Source organism: Condylura cristata, unplaced genomic scaffold, assembly GCF_000260355.1.
Source record: "Condylura cristata isolate star-nosed mole 26May11 unplaced genomic scaffold, ConCri1.0 scaffold00008, whole genome shotgun sequence".
In the NCBI taxonomy this organism is placed as follows: domain Eukaryota; kingdom Metazoa; phylum Chordata; class Mammalia; order Eulipotyphla; family Talpidae; genus Condylura; species Condylura cristata.
Window position 1 is genome coordinate 3934736 of NW_004567109.1, and position 6087 is coordinate 3940822.

Here is a 6087-nt window from a genome sequence, read left to right on the forward strand (position 1 = left end):
ACAGCGCGCCTTGTCGCTTCTGCCTCCCCCTGCCTCCCCCTGCCGTCAGGTGTGCTTTGACCAGTTCCTTCTTTTCCCCTCCCCCTTGTCTGCTTGTGCTGGTTTCAGGGCAGCTGCCCGCGCGCCCGGGCCAGACCCGAAGCTCTCAGTTCATGTTACTTCCCTGCTCCGGCCCCCAACCACCAGTCTGAGGCCCAGCGCTGCCGGCCTTCAGCCTTCGGAGTTTGCGCGGCCTTGGATGCTCCTCACTGCCTGGCTCCCCCTGCTTCAGCCACGCGGGCTCCTGCCTGGGACCTGCTAAGCCTCTGAACCCACAGAGCCTCTGCCTCTGCCGGTCCTTCCAGAAGTAGCCACTGCTAGTCACCCTCTGAATGTCACCACATGGGGCCTACCCAGAGCCCTGTTTAAAATCTTCCCCCCTCGCTGGCAATTCTGAGTGCTTTCCAAGGCAGCATGGGCCCATATATGCTTTCCATAGCAGTCATCTTGACATGTCTTTCAAGGAATAAAAACTGCAAGGTCTCAAGGTCCAAGATTATATCTTTTTTTTTAAGACTTATTTATGCATACAAGAGCTGGGATATAGGCCAGAGGTGCAGGGAGTGAGGGGATTCACTAGAGAACAGACTGACTGAAATCCACTGCTGAGGAGAGCAGCAGTGAGGCAGGAGAGGTCTGCTGTGCCCTGTGGGTCACTCCCTGGCTGGGGATTGAACTCGAGCTGCAGTGGCTGCAGACAGCTTCACAGTGCTGAGACTTAACCCCTTGCATCACCAGGGAGGCCTGACTTCTGTCTTTTTTTGTTATACATGCCACCCACCCTGGGAAAGAATTAGCTCCGTAAAAACTGGTTAATTAAAGGGCCCTTTCTCTTAACAGGCTTTTATCAACCCTTAGCACTGGGGGTGGACAGTGCTGCTGTTAACAGCTATAGCAGATGTTCCCTGAGGAACATGGGAGATTCAGTCTTTTGAGCCCCACTCCCCAGTGGCTAATCATTGCTCCATCTTGTTACCTCTCCCTCAGGTCGCCTGGCCCTTGTTTTTTAACCCTGACCACCTCTGACCACTAGCTAAGCCATTTTCCCCTGCCCAGTTATTGTGACCATTTATCCCTCCCTATAAATGGATGACCACGTGTCCAGCTGACAGCTCTGTCCCCTGGGAGCTCTGTCCCTTCGGTCCAGCTGGGTCACTCTTGAACAGGCTAGTCGCACTGGTTGTCCATTTCCAGCTAAGACAAACATTGCAGTCGAGTCATCGAAGTTCTTGTCTGAGCTGTCATTAGATCATTTTCTAGTTTTGTACTGATGGGGGATATAACATGCACTCTCTTTTCAACTCATCTTGAGACACCTCTCTGTTGTATGTGTCAACAGTTCATTCATTTTTGATGGTCACCTCCTTGGCCGGGGAGCCGAACTCCTACCAGGCCCTGAACTCCTACCAGGCCGCAGTAGCTGGGGAAAGCTCCATAGTGCTGAGACCTTAACCCCTGCACCACCAGGGAGGCCCCTAATTTTTAAGGATACATGATGCTGAAATGTTTTCCAAAGTGGTTGTACCATTATGTATTCCCACCAGCAGTGCATGTGGATTATAGCTTTTTCCTCCACCTTTATCACCACTTGGTATAGTCTTCAATTGGACACATCATTTTAGCCATACAGTGCTAGAGCGATTTCCCACTGGTTGATTACCCTTGCCTAGTGAAGGGGGCCCAGAGCAAGGGAAGACTGGAGTCAGCCTGGGTGACAATGCTGGCGCAGTCACGGTGTGTAACGATGCTGAGTGGAGGCTGGTAGCCTCTGCGGGAGTGTTTTATAGTATTGAGCCATGGGCTCACTGGCTCTCGTGAAACATCCAGTTCTTTTATTTTAAAATCAGGGTCATTTTGAGACTTCTTCATGTTTTGCAGCTATGAATTCTTCATGAGATACAAACTCTTGCAAGTATTTTCTCAATTTCATGGCTTTTTTTTTCATTTGTTTAACTGTGTCTTTTTTTTTTAAATATATATTTATTTATGCATACAAAACTGGGGTAGAGACCAGAGGTGCAGGAGTGGTGAGAGGATTCACCAGACAGTGGGGAGCAGAACAGGCAGATTGGTGAAGTACACTGCTAAGGGGAGCAGCGGGCAGGTCAGGAAAGGTCTGCCACACCCCTGTGGGTCAGCTCCCTGGCTGGTGATCGAATTCGTGCTGCAGTAGAAGTGACTAGCTTTGTAGTGCTGTGCTTTGACCCGTTGATCCACCAGTGAGGGCCTAACCAAGTCTTTCAAAGAATAGATGAAATTTTTAATTTTGATTTAAGTCAGTAAGTTATCCATTTTTTCTTTTATGGGCTATACTTCTGATATAATACCTAAGAAATTTCTTTCTGCTCTTGACCATTCTATTTTTATTTACTTACTTACTTACTTAATTAATTAATTCATATAGAACTGGGGTACAGACCAGAGCCTCAGGGTCGGTGAGAGACTTCACCAGAGACAGAGTGGGGAGCAGAACAGGCAGATCAACGAAGTACACTGCTGAGGGGAGCAGCGGGCTGGTCAGAAAAGGTCTGCCACGCCATGTGGTCACCTCTGGGGCAGGCGGGAATCGAACTCATGCAGAAGTGGCTTTAGCTTCTCAGTGCTGTGCTTTAACCCGCTGCGCCACCAGGGAGGGCCCTACTTATTTAATTTATTTAACATTTTATTTAACATCCACTATAGCCCCTTGTCCATTTCCTTCCTTAGAGGGTGGTCTTAACTTCAAAACCTTCAGGGTGTTTTATTCATGTTCACTAGTTTTTCTAAGTACTTTACTTCATTGAGTCATCTGCTCTGTAAATCACCAGCATTTGTTTTATTGTATCTGATTTGCTTTAGTACATATCATTCTCTCAAACTCCCTCCATTTTGTTGAATGTGGTTGCATTTCATCTTTCTTTATAGCTGTATAATATTCCAAAACGTGGATCTGCCACATCTTGAATCAATCTTCTGTTGATGGGCATTTAGGCTGCTTCCATCTGCTACCTATTTTAAAGGTTACTGCTGTGAACATTGTGGACATGGTTTTTTGTCTTGATGGTTTCATATTCTTTGGATAGATGTCCATGAATGGGGTTGCTGAGTCATACAGTATTTCCATTATTAGTTTTTTAAGGTAAAGTCAGATCTCTTTACCTAATGGTTGCCCCAGATGACAGTCCCACCGACAGTATACTAATAGGGTTCCTCTTTCACCACATCCTTTTCAACAATTTTAAGAAATTTCTTTTAGACCCACGGTCTGTTTTTTTAAAATATAATAATTTATTTTTACATCATTTTGTGCCTTTTTCCATCTCAGTTGTCATCCCCGTGGGCTTCCCATCACCAAGTCACCCATGTGCCATCACCATAGTCCCATGCTTCCCCCACCCCTCCATTTTTGATCCCATTCCCCACTCCACCCCTGTAAAATGTCTCTGGTATATAGTTGTTCATTGTTATTATTATTTTCTCCCCTGGCCTTTTATACTCCTACTTTGAGTGAAATCATCCGGTATTTTTTCCTTTTCTTTCTGGCTTATTTCCCTAAGCATGATCCCTTCTAGTTTCATCCTTGTTGCTGCAAAAGACATGTGTTTATGTTTTTGATTGCTGAGTAAGATTCCATTGTGTATATGTACCACATCTTTTTAATCCAGTCGTCCACTTTTGGGCATTTGGGTTGATTCCACATCTTTCCTGTTGTAAATAAAGCAGCAGTAAACATGGGGTGCTCTTTGGAGTTTTTATCTAGAAGTTTTATGGTTCTGGATTTTACAGTTAGGTCCAATTTGAGTTAATATTTATAAGTGTTAAAAACAGAGGAGTTTTACAATCTTGGTTTTTGTGGTATATCATTGGTATAATGTATGTAATTGTTCCTATACCATTTTGTTGAAAAGGCTAATCCTTTCCACTTAAATACCTTTGCACCTTTGTCAGAACTTAACTGATCAAATATGCGAGACTATTCCTAGACTTTCTTTTGTTTCATTTATCTATTTCTCTAATTGGAAACCAATACTACATGTTCTTGATTACTATTCTTCTCTGATTAAGACTTTAAAAAATTATTTATGCATACAAGAACTAGGGTATAGGCCAGAAGGGGGTGCTGGGAGGGGGTGAGAGGATTCACCAGAGACAGAGTGGGAAACAGAACAGGCAAATGTAATGAACCACACTACTGAGGGGAGCAGTGGGTGAGACAAGAGAGGTCTGCTGTGCATGTGGGTCAGCTACCTGGCTGGGGATCAAACTCATGCTGCAGTGGCTTCAGATAGCTTCATAGTGCTGAGACTTTAACCCCTTGGGCCTCCAGGGAGGGCCCCTCAGATTAAATCTTGAAGCAGGTAGTATTGGTCATCTGACTTTGTTCTTTGTTTTCAAATTTTATTAATTATTATTATTTTTTTTTGTTGTTACTTAAGATCCTTTGCATTCCCAAAAGAATTTCAGGAACTCACTGGGACTTTGGTGGGGATTACCTTGAGTCTACAGGCCAGTTTATGAGAACTGACATCCTGAAGTTTTTGTATGAGCATAGGTATCTCTCCAACTATTTAACTCTAATTTCCCTTGACGTTTTATAATTTTTTAATTTAATTTTTAATCAGTTTTGTGTGTGTGTATGTGTGTGTGTGTAGGAGAACTGGGGTGTAGGCCAGAAGTATGGAGCGGTGAGAGGAGACAGAGTAGGGAGCAGGAGAGACAGATTTACTAAGGGAGCAGTCAGTGAGACAGAAGAGGCCTGCTGTGCCCTATGTGCGTCACTTCCCTGGCTGGGGATTGAACTCAGGTGGAGTGGTGAGAGAATTGGGACTTAACCCCTAAGCTACCAGAGAGGATTCCATTTTATAAATTAAAGCATGTCTTGTATATTTTTTCAGATTTACCTTTAAGCATTTCATTTTTCATATTTCTGGATGCTCTTTTAAATGGTATCTTAAAAATTTCTATTTCTTATTGCTTACTGCCTAACAGAAGTATAATTGTGTAGTGATCTATCCTGCAACCTTGCCAACCCTAACAAGGCTGGTAGCTTTTTGGTAGACTCCTTGAGATTTTCTATTTTCATGCCATCTGTGAATAAAGACAGCTTTCCTCCTTCCCAGCCTAAGTGACTTTTATTTCTTTAGAAAATTGTTAGAATTCTTGTATGATGTTGGAATGGGGAGAACAAACATCCTTTTTTTCTGCTCTTAAGGGAAAAGCATTCAGTTCTGAACTGTGAAATAGGTTGATAAGGTGTTTCTTGGATGCCTTCATCAGGATAAGGAAGTTCCCTTTTTGTGCTAGTTTCCTGGAAGACCTTTAAAAATCAGAAATTTTGGATTTTGTCAAATGCAGGAACATCACTGACTCTAAGCCAAGGGCAGTTTTGTGGTACTTTGTTTCCAACTAGCAAGAAAATTGGAGAGCGCTTGGTGGTTTTGTCTGTATCTGTCTAGGTGTTTTTCCTTTTTGGCTGTTAATTTGGTGCATTTGTTGACTGTTAAATTTTCAGGCCAGTCCATTCCATGGCCTCTGTTTGGGCCTGCAAAATGGGATAACGCTCATCTTAAAACACATTTCTGAGGTTAAAATGTGTTGGCATATGGAGAATACCTGGTGCATAGGGCCACACCATATAGATTTGCTCACGTTTACAGACTGGATTCTCTGCACACACCTCCCTGGCTGCCTGCTCTCCTCCCAGACAGGGACCCCTCTGCTTTTCTGCCTCCCAGTGCCTATTAACAGTGCTGCCCGACACGAATTACACACAATAAACACTCAGAATAAAAATAAGATGGTGACATATAATAAAGAAATAATAAAAACTAATTTTTGAAAGCACGAAACACTGGGTCGCCAGCCGCCTTCTCACTCCGCTAATCCCCTGGCAACCCTCAAACTGCTGCCGCGGAATTGGGCGTAGCCCGCGACCCCACGCCGACCAATCACAGCCCGTCCCGGGGCGTCCGTCCAGTGCGAAGGTGGAGCGCCAGTACGGTCTCGGAGGCTGGCCAATCAGCTGCTGCTCAGCTCTTAGCCCCGCCCCAATGTTGAAACTGCCGCTTC